Genomic DNA, 16,755 nt, shown 5'->3' with positions numbered 1-16,755 from the left:
GCTGGACGTGAATGAATCTGGGCTGCGTTTGGGGACACGGTTCCGCACTGGCAGGAAGAGACACCGGCCACTTTTCTATATTCACCTGCCAGCCTGATCCACAGAAGGATGTCCTCATGGTCCTACGTGGGGCTGTGGAAGGAGCTGTCCCTGGGAAGGCCGACGCGGAGGCGTTCTCGGGAGGAAAGCAGAGCTTCCAAGCTTCGACCAAAAGGCTGTTCTTAGCCTGCCGCGGAGAGAACAGAGCAGGGAGTCCAGATGGAGAGCAGGTCACAAACCCAGGACAGCAGAGCTGACGTCCACAGCAATCTGTCCATCCGGCGTCTTCAGGCAGCAGACACAACACGAGCCACGGCCACGGGCCATGAGCCACAAGCCACGGCCACGAGCCACGGCCCTGAGAACGGGAGACGGTGGCAACCGCTTTCCAGCCGGGCTCGCCAGGAGCCAAGGAGAAAGGGTCCCGCCCCAGCCCCCATTGCCGCAGCAAGTAGAAAAAAATGGTCCAAATACTCCTGACATTCGCAAACAGTCCTCTGAAGTTACACCATGCAATCCAGAGTCCACAGTGCCATAGGAGACGAATAACGGAACGGATCCCTAGGTCACAACTGGGTCCCGCCACGTTACAGGTGCAGAGCTGGGATGAGAATCGTGGAGGGTTCTGTCAGCCCATTGTGCCCATCTTACCGCATGCGGGGTCCTGGCAGCCCTGTTAGCAGCCGATGATGCAGAGGAGAAATCAAAGCCGAAGCCAGGAAGTACTTTAAGGGCGCATGCTGGAAGCTCAGTCCTTCTGACCGTGAGTACTCAGAGGTCAGCTGCCATCCAGAGAAGAATGCTGGTCCAATGCAAAGTGACCTTACCTAGCGGGAAACATATTTTCTCCAGAATATTCATCGTTCTAAGAAACCCTTGTTACACAAAGTTGCGATACCTGCTGGGGAAAGGTCATATGGTCAGTGCTAAGGGAAAAACACTCCCCGTGTCCTCTCTTGCTTTGGAATGTGTCTGCTCCCTCCCAGCACGCACTTCTGGAAGGAGCGACGGGCCGGGAGTCAGAAGATGCCGGTGCAAGGCCACGTCCCCTCATTTTCAAATGCAGTACTCTTGGGTGAGTCGCTGCTCTCTCCACTTCCTGGGAGGAATAAAAACCTGTCGTGTCCACCGCTGGGGGCAGCTGCAGGATCATTTGGTGAGCTGGAATCTGAAAGTACTCTGTAGAGGAGGAAGTGATCTGCGAGGGAAAGCTGCTATTGGCCTCAGCATCCTAACTTCAGACACCGAGGAGCATTCTGTGTAAGCAGAGGTTCTTTACTGAAACATTCCAATTTTAAATGTTTAAAAGGCTCCTAAACTGGGCACGTGGCAGATAAATTTGCCTGTATTCCTGTCTTGTTATGAACGTCCTCTCCTGGCTGAAAACTCACGTGTGGACGGTGAGAGACGAAGACATGGATAGAGACTTCTGAGTCGTCTCCTCAGTGGCCTCAGCAGTAACCCCAGAGCCTCCCTTCTGCAGAATGGTTCCTGGTGTCCGCTGGGTCGAGGCCACTCTCCCCACACTCAGGAGCGGCCCGTGGTGTGTTCCCACAGTCATGGCCACACGGCAGTGGTGCGTGCCGGCATGAGTGGGGATGGGGAGTTGGGATTAATGGGCACAGATTGCAGGTTTTCAAGGTGAAAAAGCTCTAGAGGTGGATGGTGGTGATGGTTGCACAGCAGCGTGAATGTGCTTAACACCAGCGGATCGCACACTTGGACATGGTTAAGATGGTAAATCTTATGTGTGTTTTACCACAGAAATCTTTGAAGGCTTCATATGCTTTTTTAATTTAAAAAATGAAATGTCCTTCAATAACACATGCTTTGCAGTCAGAAGTAGGCGTCTGCTGAAATCCTGTAAATAGTGAGCCAGTAGAGGAAGAAGGTTAAAAGAGACACAACAGATGACCGTGCGCCTTGTGCTGGGCTCTGTTGAAATACAAAATGAAATTTCATTCGTGAAATATTTCACATATGTGCCAAGTTCCAAGCACTGAAGAAGTAAAATGAATAAGAATCGTTCTTGTCCTTGAGGCTCTTGCCAGCGAGCCTGGGAGGACAATACGTAAGCATCCCGACGTCAGACAGGGTTCGAATCCGCGCACAGAAGGAGCTCTGAATGCTGTGGAAGACTAAAGGAACGGAGCCCACAAAATGCAGCTGAAGCTATTTTTACACACACCGAATGGATGATTCTGCAATCAGATGGACTGTGTTTGGGACCCGGCTTCGACGTCGGGTGGGGTAATTTCTGCTCTCTGAGTGGCAGTGACCGGGTCTGTAGGGTGGGGCTGGGCTGTAAGAAGGCACAGGACTCCGGGTTGCTAACGCAGCCTCAGCAGCCGCGTCCCTGACCCTGAGACCGCTAACGCTGTCCACACAGTGGTCAGCACTGCACCTGCTGTTCCCGGGGGCAGGCCCTCCCCTGGGAGGCGACGGGCACAGATGGAACGTGGGACCTCCTTTAAACAGCGCCCCGGTGGGATTCTGCCTCCAAGCCCTCACAGCCACGGGCTTCCTCTGCATCTCACCCACGGCTGAGCCTCTGCTGTCCTGGGCGGAGCTGAGACACGCCGGCCGTTCAACCCGCTCCTCAGTAATTACGCTGTGTAGCCAGATTTGGAAAATAGTGCCCTGTGCATTTCTGGGGTGCACACCACAACAGAGAGGATCTTCGGTTTTTTCCAAAGTTGCAATTTTCACAGTTGCTTTTCTGAAAGATTTGGTCAGAATGTCACCTTCTGGGATGGCTTATTTGCCTGGTTTTCTGAAATCCCCATGACTGCCATGGTTTTTTAGTAGATCTGGTTGGACTTACACCTATCGTGTTTTTAAATAGCCGGGAAGATGTGTTCAGTCTTCCATGGAAAATCGAGTAAATGTGTATCACCGGGACATAGTAAAGATGGCCCCATTGGCTTCTACGTGCTCCTACAAAGCTTAGAACGTGATTGCTTGAAATGCCTTCTCTCCAGCAATCGACTACATCAGTCAGACCTGTCTATAAAGTATGTCCAGTCTAGGAAATAAAGCACCAGTCGCTTTTTAGAACGCTGCTCAACACATTAAGGTCCCGCTCTCTCTCCCCATTGAGCCCCTTGCCCGCGGTGAAACAGGGCACTGGACCCTCGTTCCCTGTGTCTTTGGTTCGGTAGCTTTTGTGCTTCTGGTGAAACAGGTGTCGGCTTTCAGAAGAAATCCCGCCTTCGAGTCCAGCCATCTCTCCAGCAAAGCAAGTTCATCACCTGCATAACTGAGTCCCAGGAAGAAATCCACATGGAACACAAGTCACGGTTCGAGTGAGGAAAGTCGGTAAATTAATGGAGAGAGTCAGGAGAAACCTGCAAATTGTTCACAAGTGCTGCCGAAGTCCTTGCCAACCTGTGGGGTTCTCGAGTGCCCTGTAATGCCCTGCTTTCCGTGCCCCAAGCTGTCGGGGCCCTGGGGCTCCGTCACCACGTGGATCCATGTGGGGCGCAGACACCGGGAGAAGGAGTGGGGCCTCCGTTCCGATCACATAATCAGAATTAGCGTCTCCGTGCGCTTCCCAGGTCCGAGAACATCAGGTCTGCTATAAGCCAGCGAGAGCACATCCAAGCAAGGGAGTCCCTTCATGTTTCTACCCCGGGGGTGAAGGTGGACGGTCACAGTCGGGGCAGGCATGTCCCTCGGTGCGTTTGCAGACGGGGCTGGGGCAGCAACACCCCCCACGTGCGCCTCCCTCGGCCGTCACGGGTGGGACCCAGGCCTCTGAAGAACAGCTGTCAAGAGGCGCGCTCGCTTTCCACGGACGCTGTAGAAGGACTGGAACGTTTCCAGAGCAGCCTGAGCTCACACACGGATCTACAAGGAAGCTCCCCTAAAGGCACAGGCCCGGCCGCCTGCTGAGTCCTGAGAAGTCTTCAAGGACATGCGGTAGCAGGACCGTCCACATATTTGGGACGTTGTGATCCCAGTGCAAACACAAAGTCACTGTGTGTTTGACAAGCATAATGCACGAGCCACTGAAAGTACAGTTCTTGGGAGCTTCGTAGCCTCAGGGTCTCTGCGAGAGTGAGTACAGTGTGGGGCTCGGCTGCGTCTGCTTGGAAGACGCCAGACGGGCCAGGAGACGCGGCCAGGCCGCAGTGTGGGGTAGAAGGTCAAAGGCCTCCTGCCTGCACCCTCTTGCCCCCGTAAAGGTCCTCAGCCTGGCTTCGACCCGCAGTACGTGGCCCCGCGATGGCCCCCACACCCCACCTCCCACGGCCCTCCACCCCCCAGGACTTCCCACCACCTCCTGTGCATCCCACCCAAATCCGTGCTTCAACCGAGTTCTGACTCACGAGGATGACACAGTAGCTTTTACAAGTGAAAGAAAACTTGAAGAATAACGTATTTCAAGTCCTAACAGATGAAAGATGGAGGAACAGAATAATGGGTCCAGATTAACCCAACTACAACCTTATAGACCCGACATTAATTCCAAACCTACCTTTCATCTGTCCATACTGATTCCATTAGAGCATGTATCATCTCTGGAATTCAATAATTTTTAACAAATCACAGATACCAGGGGCACCTGGGTGGCTCAGTCGGCTAAGCGGCCGATTCTTAGTTTCGGCTCAGGTCATGATCTCAGGGTCGTGCGATTGAGCCCCGCGTCAGGCTCTGCTCTCAGCAGTGAGTCTGCTTGAGATTCTCTCTCCCTCTCCCTCCACCCCTCCCCATGCCCCACCTGCGTGCACGCTGTCTCTCTCTCTGTAAATATTAAATAACTAAAATCTTAAAAGTCACAGATACCAAAACAAGTACAAAACAGATATTCAGGCTGCTCACTATCGAGTGAAGGAACCCCACGCACTTTTACCTGCAGCTCGTCTGCTGCATATCTGGGGGCATTCGGTTTTCCTGTTTCCACACCCTCCCTCAGTAGGCTGATGTCCTGAGGGCTCGTGGCTGCTGGTGATTTGTCTTCACCTGCTTATAGTTTAGGATTTGCAGAGGACCTTCATGCCTCAGTTTTATTAAAAATGTTTGGGGTTTTCATGAGAGACGATGGACTCTGAAAAACAAACTGAGGGTTCTAGAGGGGAGGGGGTAGGGGAATGGGTTAGCCTGGTGATGGGTATTGAGGAGGGCACGTTCTGCATGGAGCACTGGGTGTTATACGCAAACAATGAATCATGGAACACTATATCTAAAACTAATGATGTAGGGCGCCTGGGTGGCTCAGTTGGTTAAGCGACTGCCTTCAGCTCAGGTCATGATCCTGGAGTCCCAGGATCGAGTCCTGCATCGGGCTCCCTGCTCGGCAGGGAGTCTGCTTCTCCCTCTGACCCTCCCCCCTCTCATGCTCTCTGTCTCTCATTCTCTCTCTCTCAAATAAATAAATAAAAAAAAAAAATCTTAAAACTAATGATGTAATGTATGGGGATTAACATAACAATAAAAATTTTAAAAAAATATCATAAAGTTGAAAAATGTTTGGGGTTTTGCTCTCCAGTTGCCCTATTTTTATGTAGTGATCCAGAGATGAAAAATTATGCTGCCTCTGTCAGCTTGTCAGAATCCTGCAGCTCTGAGGATTTTGAGAGATTATGGGATTTTTATTCTGCTTATATTAAATCAAATCCATTTAATGTGAACAACCTTTAAAGACCTTCCACAGGCTGGGGAGACCTGCGCAGATGGCACCCCCCACCCCACACACGCGCACACACACACATGCGCTCCCTTGTCCTGACCTGCACACCTAAGAGGTCGGTGACGCGTCCGTTTGCCAGATTTGTAGAGGACACCTGACCCCTGTTGGCCCTCCTGAGCACCGTTCTGCACACGGGCACTGAGGCACTTGTCTTCTCCCCGGATCGGGGCTGAGCCACCGCTAAACGTTGTCCGCTGAGGCTGTGCTCCGGCTCCCCCCGTCCCCCGTGTCCCCCGTTCGTGCTGCTGGTGGCCCTCACCCAGCTCGTCACTTTCTGGGGAGGCGGTTTTTCTGCATTCCAAGCACGTGCCTGCACGGCCCGTTTGGCCCCCGTAGGCCCCTAACACTGGCTCCTTGTTCATTTTCTTACTCAGACGTCATCACTCACTGGCCCCTCCTTATTATGGGAATGAAAATGAATCCAGTTGCAGTTCTTTTAAGACTTGGCAAGTTTCTTCCCCACCTCTGTAAATGCTCCTCCTGCCAGCACTGTACCACTCAGTGGGAAGAATGTGAGGGACGGAGTCGCGGTGGGAGCCCCGAGGGGCTGACCTTCCACGTCAGTGTGACCCTTGCCATCAAGGTGGCAGAAAGCTCGAACCGGAACGTCTTAGACTCACTGATTTCAGATCTCTTGTCCTGTTGCCCAGTCCTCAACACTCACTGTGCTCCTTCACACTGTGTCATCGTCATCTGAGATTATTCCTGTGGTCACTCTTGTTTAGCTGAGCACTTCTGGGGCTATGTGAGCCTTCTGAGCCATGGAAGCGTTCCCTAGAGAGCTCGGTGCAAGTGTGCAGAGGGAGGGAGCCTGTGAGTGGCCCGTGGAGAAGGGCAGACCGCAGAGGGAACCACTGCAATGCTGTAGTGAACCCGTACCCAGAAGACTCTCAGGTAAGAAGGAACGGTTAGTATGGGAGCAAGTAACAGAACCATAATCACTAGTCAAAGACAGCAGCTTTAGGATGGAACTGGAGGAGATGATGCTAAGTGAAATAAGTCAAGCAGAGAAAGTCAATTATCATATGGTTTCACTTATTTGTGGAACATAAGGAATAGCACGGAGGACCACAGGGGAAGGGAGGGAAAAATGAAGGGGGGAAATCGGAGGGGGAGACGAACCATGAGAGACGATGGACTCTGAAAAACAAACTGAGGGTTCTAGAGGGGAGGGGGGTGGGAGGATGGGTTAGCCCAGGGATGGGTATTAAGGAGGGCACGTTCTGCATGGAGCACTGGGTGTTATACGCAAACAATGGATCGTGGAACACTACATCGAAAACTAATGATGTATTGTATGGTGATTAACATAACATAATAAAATAAAAAGAACACTTAGGTAACTCGAACACAGCAGTTTTAGAATAAAGACATGTGCTAAAATTTACCAACCATTACTATCCAAAGGGAAAATAAAATCTTCTCGAACCAAGGATTCCAGTGTTCAACTTCCAAAATCCAGTCCAGAAAACTGAATGCCTCCCAACACACAAAATTAATGTATTAGATCAAACATGCAGGTGCACGTTGCTCTACATAGGAAGGTGTTCTCAATCCCTGATCCCCGGGGATGGCGGAGTCTGAACATACTTGCAGAAGCCATGACACGTGAGCCTGTGGGGAAGCTCAGGTTCATCACTGAAATTTCTTAAATCGCACTCTATATAACACCCAACGTGTTGCTGTACTGACTAAAACTACAATGATCTCTCAGCACGTTGTTGTTGTTATTTAATGGAGATGATGTGGGAAACAAAGGCCAAAAGAAAAATTAAATTTCCTTACTGCCTACAGCCCACTGATGAGTCCTTAAGACAGGCAGAGTGACCTTCCTCTGGGAGCTCAGCCGCCTGGATGTAGACACTTTGCTAAGGGCAAGAGGCAAACTTAGCCCAACCCCAGGGTCCTGTGAGTCCCCTTTAACATATAAAAATTCCTTTGGAAACTTCCTTTGTCTCTACTCCCCCTTCCCCCAAAATAGCGAGCCCTTCAGGATCCTGGAAACCTTGTTTCCAAAATTCCTGAGAGACTCACGCTCTCCCTAACCCCCTCCCAACTTAAAACTACAGAATCAGTCACTCCTCACAAACCCCTGGGGGGGCAGCAGCTCCTTCTGCCCATGGGTCCGTCCCCATGCTTTAATCAAACCACCTTTGTGCACCAAAGACGTCTCAAGAATGCTTTTTTGGCCGTCAGCTCCAAACCCTACCATTCTTCCTCCATCAGAGATATTTGCAGCATTAGGATTCCCTGGCACCGACGTCCAAGGACTGCACCAGAGAAAACCACCAAGTTCAAGCAGAGTCTGCAGCCTCTCGAAGCCCATGCCAGGGACACTGGCAAAACGAATATTCTGAGTCGTGTGGGCTGCTTGCCTCTCCGTTAGGTGGCTCCGCACATCTTCTAGGAGGAATTCGGTCTGCAGGGTTTGCAAGGGCAGCCCGGGCAAAAGCAAACACCGGAGTCATTCGTTTGTGCCCAAAGAGAATGGGATCCGACCGTCGGTCTTCTACTCTCAGAAGCTCCTGAGCTTTGGCTTCAGAAGTTGAGAGGAGCGCAGTCACCTGTTGTGATCCTGTGATTTATAAAACGAAATCCCTATTTGGTCTACGTTCCTTTTTCTGGCAAGGAGCTCCTAAAACCCTGGAATTTCCCAAGTGAGGAGCGCCCTGAGGTATCTTTTATTATGTTAAGGAAGCAATGTTTTGAAAGCACCCCGGGATGGGGCTGGTTGCCCAGGCAACCAACCACGTGTTTGGAGAATCAGAACTTTCAGCCCCTCTGGGGTGGGGAACAGGCCAGAGGGTGAATGAATCACCACTGGCCAATGATTTAATAATGAAGCCTCAAAGCCCAGCCTTGGGACAGTGGTGCCCCCAGAGAGCTTGGAAGCTTGCAGCCCTCCCCACACTTTGCCCTATGTATCTCTTCCGTCTAGCTGTTCCTGTATCCTTGTAAACTGTTAATTTAGTAAGTAAAATGTTTCTCTGAGTTTTGTGAGTGAGTCTAGCAAATTAATCAAACCCAGTGAGGGGCTTGTTGAGACCTCCAGCTTGTAGCCTGTTGATCAGAAACACAGGTGACAACCTGGGCTTTTGATTGGCTTTTGGGGTTGGGGGGATGTCTTGCAGGACTGAGCCCTTAACTTGTGGGATTTGGTGCTATCTCAGGTAGACTGGCTCAGAATTGAGGTGAATTGTGGGACACCTAGTTGGTGTCTGAAAATTGCTTGGTGGTGTGGAGGGAAACCCCCACCCATTAGAATGGGGTACAGAATCACACCTGTTCACCTGACACTGGATCTTTATGGAGCTGGACCAACCAACTCACCAGGTGTTCAAAGAACAGTGAGCTCAAGCTATGGATACTCTTGTTCTGTCCACGACAATGACTCACGGTGACAGCCTCAGCATCGTTCACGAGCCTTAACCGTGCTACTCAGTTTATTTCTGGTTTCTGGCCCTCGACCTTGGCTTTGACCTTTGGTGCTCACAGAGGCTCATCCCTCCTACCTGCCTCTTCTTCCTCTCCATGGTGGAGAAGCAATCACCTGGAGGGAATCCGCCTGCTCTGACAGGTGCAGGACCTTAGGCTAGTCAAGTTATCTAACATCTCCCTCCAAGCCTCTGTTTCCTTGGCCATAAGATGGGACTTAAAAACATGCCGCATATGGTTTTGTGATATTGGAATGAGAAATGCATGGAAAGATCCTAGCAGCATGCCAAACTCTCAACTAATATTAGCCATTTTCTTATGCATGATTTTATGAAAAATTTACTGAAGTGTTACAAGGTGGCTGTCTGATTTAGACTGTGCTAAGGGGCGAGCACAGTCTACATCACATCCGCAAAGATACACTCGCTTCCCGCCTGGGCCCAGGAACCACGGCCTTCTGACCTCTTGGCTGCTGTGTTCCACAGCCCTGCCTTCTTCATGTCACTCTTCTCAGCATCGAGTCCTTAAATAGGTGTACATAATTGGAAGCAGCGGGGTCATTTCTGGACCCAAGCTCCAAGAAAAGCTTGGAAAATAGACTTCTACCCTGGAGAGGCATGGTTCCCAAGGCGGGAAATTCCCCAAACATAAGGAAGGTTTGCAAATGTTAATCGATGACCATAACGCGTTACAAGTGACTCCCCCACTGGAGGATTGGGGCACCTTCCTCCGGGCAGCCCACCACCACGCACGTCCCTCTGTCGGGTCATCTATGCCCCTGCCGCAGCTAGGTCTCCTTGTGTGAGCCGCCCGCCGCTGGCTCTGACTCACTGAGCAGATCTAAGTCCCCATCGTGTTCATATCCCTTGCACCTAGGATGGTGCCTGGACACAGAGGTTACTTGATAAAGGACCGCTCAACTGGTGGTTGAAAAACACGCACTCCTGGGGCAAGAGTGGCAGGTTCTGTCTCTGCTTTATGCATCTTGTGAGTATTTGAAGATGAACTTACTGAACTCAAAGCTCTCATCTTCTCCACCCACGGGCTGGTTACACATCAGCACTTGTGTCGCACATACCACACCAACTATGGGTTTGTCCTCTATTTAAGCAGGTTCCGTGGGCTTTGAAATTCTTGCCACACTAATGAATATAGCATCAGAAAATCTTATTTTGCTGGAACATGTAACAGCTGGAAAGCATCCAAAGCACCAAGTGCTTGCTGTACCTGGATTTCAGCGGGGACCACAATGGGTCGGTCATTCTTAAAATATTGTTGTATGGGGCGCCTGGGTGGCTCAGTCGGTTAGGCGACTGCCTTCGGCTCAGGTCATGATCCTGGAGTCCCGGGATCGAGTCCCGCATCGGGCTCCCTGCTCGGCAGGGAGTCTGCTTCTCCCTCTGACCCTCCTCCCTCTCATGCTCTCTGTCTCTCATTCTCTCTCAAATAAATAAATAAAATCTTTAAAAAAAAAAAAATATCGTTGTATGTAAGTTTGCATCTTGAGTGAAAGATCCTCAGACGGATTGTAAGAACCCACCATGACCGTTTCAAACATGCAAACAAAGCACAATTTTCTGCATTTCTACTTCAAGTTTTCCTGAAAACATGTAAAGAGTTCACTATTCTTTTTTTTAAATTTCTTATTGTTATGTTAATCCCCATACATTACATCATTAATTTTAGATGTAGTGTTCCATGATTCATTGTTTGTGCATAACACCCAGTGCTCCATGCAGAACGTGCCCTCCTCAATACCCATCACCAGGCTAACCCATCTTCCCACCCCCCTCCCCTCTAGAACCCTCAGTTTGTTTTTCAGAGTCCATCATCTCTCATGGTTCGTCTCCCCCTCCAATTTCCCCCCCTTCATTCTTCCCCTCCTGCTATCTTCTTCTTTTTTTTTTTTCTTAACATATAATGTATTATTTGTTTCAGAGGTACAGATCTGTGATTTAACAGTCTTGCACAATTCACAGCGCTTACCAGAGCACATACCCTCCCCAGTGTCTATCACCCAGTCACCCCATCCCTCCCACCCCACCCCCCACTCCAGCAACCCTCAGTTTGTTTCCTGAGATTAAGAATTCCTCATATCAGTGAGGTCATATGATACATGTCTTTCTCTGTTTGACTTATTTCGCTCAGCATAACACCCTCCAGTTCCAACCATGTCGTTGCAAATGGCAAGATCTCATTCCTTTTGATGGCTGCATAATATTCCATTGTATATATATACCACTTCTTCTTTATCCATTCATCTGTTGATGGACATCTTGGCTCTTTCCACAGTTTGGCTATTGTGGACATTGCTGCTATAAACATCGGGGTGCACGTATCCCTTCGAATCCCTACATTTGTATCTTTGGGGTAAATACCCAGTAGTGCAATTGCTGGATCATATGGTAGCTCTATCTTCAACTTTTTGAGGAACCTCCATACTGTTTTCCAGAGTGTTTGCACCACCTTGCATTCCCACCAACAGTGTAGGAGGGTTCCCCTTTCTCCACATCCCCGCCAACATCTGTCCTTTCCTGACTTGTTAATTTTAGCCATTCTGACTGGTGTGAGGTGGTATCCCATTGAGGTTTTGATTTGGATTTCCCTGATGCCGAGCGATGTTGAGCACTTTTTCATGTGTCTGTTGGCCATTTGGAGGTCTTCTTTGGAAAAATGTCTGTTCATGTCTTCTGCCCATTTCTTGATTGGATTCTTTGTTCTTTGGGTGTTGAGTTTGATAAGTTCTTTATAGATTTTGGATACTAGCCCTTTATCTGATACGTCATTTGCAAATGTCTTCTCCCATTCTGTCAGTTGTCTTTTGGTTTTGTTGACTGTTTCTTTTGCTGTGCAAAAGCTTTTTATCTTGATGAAGTCCCAATAGTTCATTTTTGCCCTTGCTTCCCTTGCCTTTGGTGATGTTTCTAGGAAGAAGTTGCTGCGGCTGAGGTCGAAGAGGTTGCTGCCTGTGTTCTCCTTTAGGATTTTGATGGACTCCTGTCTCACATTGAGGTCTTTCAACCATTTGGAGTCTATTTTTGTGTGTGGTGTAAGGAAATGGTCCAGTTTCATTCTTCTGCATGTGGCTGTCCAATTTTCCCAACACCATTTGTTGAAGAGACTGTCTTTTTCCCATTGGACATTCTTTCCTGCTTTGTCAAAGATTAGTTGACCATAGAGTTGAGGGTCCATTTCTGGGCTTTCTATTCTGTTCCATTGATCTATGTGTCTGTTTTTATGCCATTACCATACTGTCTTGATGATGACAGCTTTGTAATAGAGCTTGAAGTCCGGAATTGTGATGCCGCCAGCTTTGCTTTTCTTTTTCAACATTCCTCTGGCTATTCGGGGTCTTTTCTGGTTCCATACAAATTTTAGGATTATTTGTTCCATTTCTTTGAAAAAAGTGGATGGTATTTTGATGGGGATTGCATTGAATGTGTAGATTGCTCTAGGTAGCATTGACATCTTCACAATATTTGTTCTTCCAATCCATGAGCATGGAACGTTTTTCCATTTCTTTGTGTCTTCCTCAATTTCTTTCATGAGTATTTTATAGTTTTCTGAGTACAGATCCTTTGCTTCTTTGGTTAGATTTATTCCCAGGTATCTTATGGTTTTGGGTGCAATTGTAAATGGGATTGACTCTGCCTTGTTGTTGGTGTATAGAAATGCCACTGATTTCTGTGCATTGATTTTATATCCTGCCACTTTACTGAATTCCTGTATGAGTTCTAGCAGTTTTGGGGTGGAGTCTTTTGGGTTTTCCACATAAAGTATCATATCATCTGCAAAGAGTGAGAGTTTGACTTCTTCTTTGCCGATTTGGATGCCTTTGATTTCTTTTTGTTGTCTGATTGCTGTGGCTAGGACTTCCAATACTATGTAGAATAGCAGTGGTGATAGTGGACATCCCTGCCGCGTTCCTGACCTTAGGGGGAAAGCTCTCAGTTTTTCCCCATTGAGAATGATATTCGCTGTAGGTTTTTCATAGATGGCTTTTATGATATTGAGGTATGTACCCTCGATCCCTATAAGGAGTTCACTATTCTGAGCGTCTGCAAACAGCTTACCGTATGTGTGTAATTGGGAAAGCACTAGCAGGAGGGCAGGTGGACATGAAGCCTATCGAGTGGCACAGCTGTTCCGTAGTTTAGAGTAAATACCTCAAAATTAGTCACCAGTCATATTTAATATAGAGAATGTCGTTGATGTCTGCTCATAGACTTTTAGGACTTCACAGAGAACCAAACTGTCAAACTTAATAACAGCAATAAGGGGTAAATATGTATTTTCCATGGAAAATAATTTGCTCAAAAACAGGAATGCTTTAGATCTGACATTAAGAATGTGTTAACTTGCTAAAAGAAACCTTTAGCCCCTGTCTTGTATGATGAAGAAAAACAGGTCATTCTTCTGGAAAAAGACTTGAAATATTTTATATAATGACTGACTTATGTCACTCAGCATAATGTCCTCAGGGTCCATCCATGTGGTTACAAATGGGAAGACTTCATTTTTTTTTTTTTAAGATTTTATTTATTTATTTGACAGAGAGAGACACAGCAAGAGAGGGAACACAAGCAGGGGCAGTGGGAGAGGGAGAAGCTGGCTTCCCACAGAGCAGGGAGCCCGATGCGGGGCTTGATCCCAAAGACTTCATTCTTTTTATGGCTGAGTAATATTCCACTGTGTGTGTGTGTGTGTGTGTGTGTGTGTGTAATCACATTTTTAAATCCATTTGTTGATGGACACTTAAGTCGTTTCTATATCTTGGGGTTATAAATAATATTGCAGTGAACATGGGGATGCAGAATCTTTTTGGAGTTAGTGTTTTCATTTCTTTGAATCAATACTCAGTACTGGAATTACTGGATCACATGGTAGCTCTATTTTTATTGTTTGAGGAACCTCCGTGCTGTTGTCCACAGTGGCTACAGCAGTTTGCATTCCCACCAACAGTGCAGGAGGGATCCTTTTTCTCCACATCCTCACCAACACTTGTCTTTTAATTTTAGCCATTCTGACCAGTGTGAGGTGATCTCTCACTGTGGTTTTGATTTGGATTTCCCTGGTGATGAGTGATTTAGAGCATCATTCATGTACCTATTAGCCATTTGTATGTCTTCTTTGGAAAAATGTCTATTCAGACCCTCTGCCGATTTTTAAATCAGATTGTTTACATTTTGCTATGGGGTTGTAGGAGTTCTTTACATATTTGTAATATTAACTCTACACCAGGCATATGATTTGCAAATATTTTCTCCCATTCAGTAGGTTGGCCTCTCATTTTGTTGATGGTTTCCCCTGCTGTGCAGAAGCTTTTCAGTTTGATTTAGACCTACCTGTTTATTTATGCTTTTGTTGCCTTTGGTGCCACATTAAAAAATCATCGCCAAGATGAATGTGAATGAGGTTACCACCTATGTTTCTTCTAGCAATTTTATGGATTCGGGTATTACATTCAAATTCATTTTGAGTTAATTTTTGTCTATGGTGTAAGAAAATGGTCCAGTGTCATTCTTTTGCATGTGGCTGTCCAGTTTTCCCAATACCATTTGTTGAAGAGACTGTCTTCCCCATTATATATTCTAGTCTCCTTTGTCATAAATTGATCATATATATGTGTGGGTTTATTTCTGGGCTCTCTATTCTACTGTATTGTTCCATTTTTATATGTCCATTTTTGCCAATACCATACTGTTTTGATAACTGTAATTTTGTAACAGTTTAAAATTGGGGCACATGATGCCTCCAGTTTTGTTGTTAAGATTGCTTTGGCTATCTGGGGTCTTTTGTGGTTTTATACAAATTTTAGGGTGGTTTATTTCTATGAAAAATGCTGTAAGAATTTTGATAAGAATTGCATTGATTCTATAGATTGCTTTGAGTAGTATCAACATTTTAACAATAGTAATTCTTCCAATCCATGAGTATTCTATATCTTTCCATTTATTTGTGTATTCTTCAATTTCTTTCATGAACATCCTATAGTTTTCAGAGTATAGGTCTTTCATTGTCTTGTTAAATTTATTCCCAGGTATTTTATTCTTTTTGATGCAATTTTAAATGGGATTGTTTTCTTAATTTCTCATTCTGATAGTTTATTATTAGCATATAGAAAAGCAATATATTTTTATATATTGATTCATGTTCCACAACTTTACTGAATTTATTAGTTCTAGCAGTTTTTGATGGAATCTTGGGGTTTTCTATATAATAGCATGTCACCTACAAATAATGGCAATTTTTATTTCTTCTTTCCAATTTGTATCCTTTATTTCTTTTTCTTCCCTAATTGTTCTAGCTAGGACATCCACTGCTATGTTAAATAGAAGTGGTAAGCATCTCTTTCTTATTCCTGATCTTACAGGAAAGGCATTCATTCAGCTTTCCACCATTGTGTATAATGGTAGCTGTGGGCTTGTCATATGTGGCCTTTTTACATTGAGGTACATTCCCTGATACACACTTTGTTGGGGGTTTTATCACAAATGGATGTTTAATTTTGTCAATTGTTTTTCTACATCTATTCAGTTGATCATATGATTTTTACAATTCATTTTGTTAATGTGGTGTGTCACACTGATTTGCAGATGTTGACATACTTGCATCCCTGGAATAAATCCCACTTGATTGTGGCATATGATCATTTTAATGTAGTGTTGAATTCAGTTTGTTAATTTTTTTTCTTTTTTTTTTTCAGTTTGTTCATATTTTGTTGAGGATTTTTGTATCTATGTTCATCAGAGATATTGACCTGTAATTATTCTTCTTCTTGTATTCTTGTCTGGTTTTGGTATCAGGTAATGTGGGCTCTTAAAATGTATTTGGAAGTGTTCCCTCTCTTCTACCTTTTGGAAAAGTTTCAGAAGGATTGGTATTAATGCTTCTTTGAATGTTTGGCAGAATTCACCAGTCATGCCATCTGGTCCTGGACTTTTGTTTGTTGGGAGGTTTTGATTACTGATTCAATCTCCCTACTAGAAATCAGTCTGTTCAGATTTTTTAATTTCCTCATGATTCAGTCTTAGTAGGTTGTGTGTTTCTAAGAATTTATCAATTTCTTCTAGGTTGTCCAATTTTTTGGTATATAATTGTTTATTGTAGTCTCTTGAGGTCCTCTATATTTCTGTGTTATTAGTTATAGCATTTCCTCATTCCATTCTGATTTTGAGTCTTCTCTCTTGGTGACTCAGCTAAAGGTTGTCAATTTTTTTTTTAAGATTTTATTTATTTATTTGAGAGAGAGAGTATGTAAGAGAGCACAAGCGTGGGAGGGGCAGAGGGAGACGGAAAGGGAGAAGCAGACTTCCTGCTGAGGAGGGAACCCGAAGCGGGACTTGATCCCAGGATCCTGGGATCATGACCTGAGCTGAAGGCAGACACTGAACTAACTGAGCCACTCAGGCGCCCCAAAGTTTTGTCAATTTTGTTTATGCTTTTCAAAGAACCAGCTCTTGGATTTATCAATCTTTTCCATTGTCTTTTTAATCTCTATTTAATTTATTTCTGTTAGTGCCCTGAGGGTGGTAGCCTGCCAAGAATTGTCTGATTGTTATAGTCCCATGGGACCCAGTAACGCATGG

The sequence above is a fragment of the Phoca vitulina genome, unplaced genomic scaffold (genome assembly GCF_004348235.1).
Source record: "Phoca vitulina isolate PV1807 unplaced genomic scaffold, GSC_HSeal_1.0 scaffold15, whole genome shotgun sequence".
Taxonomy (NCBI): Eukaryota; Metazoa; Chordata; class Mammalia; order Carnivora; family Phocidae; genus Phoca; species Phoca vitulina.
Note: the sequence above shows the minus strand (reverse complement) of the source record.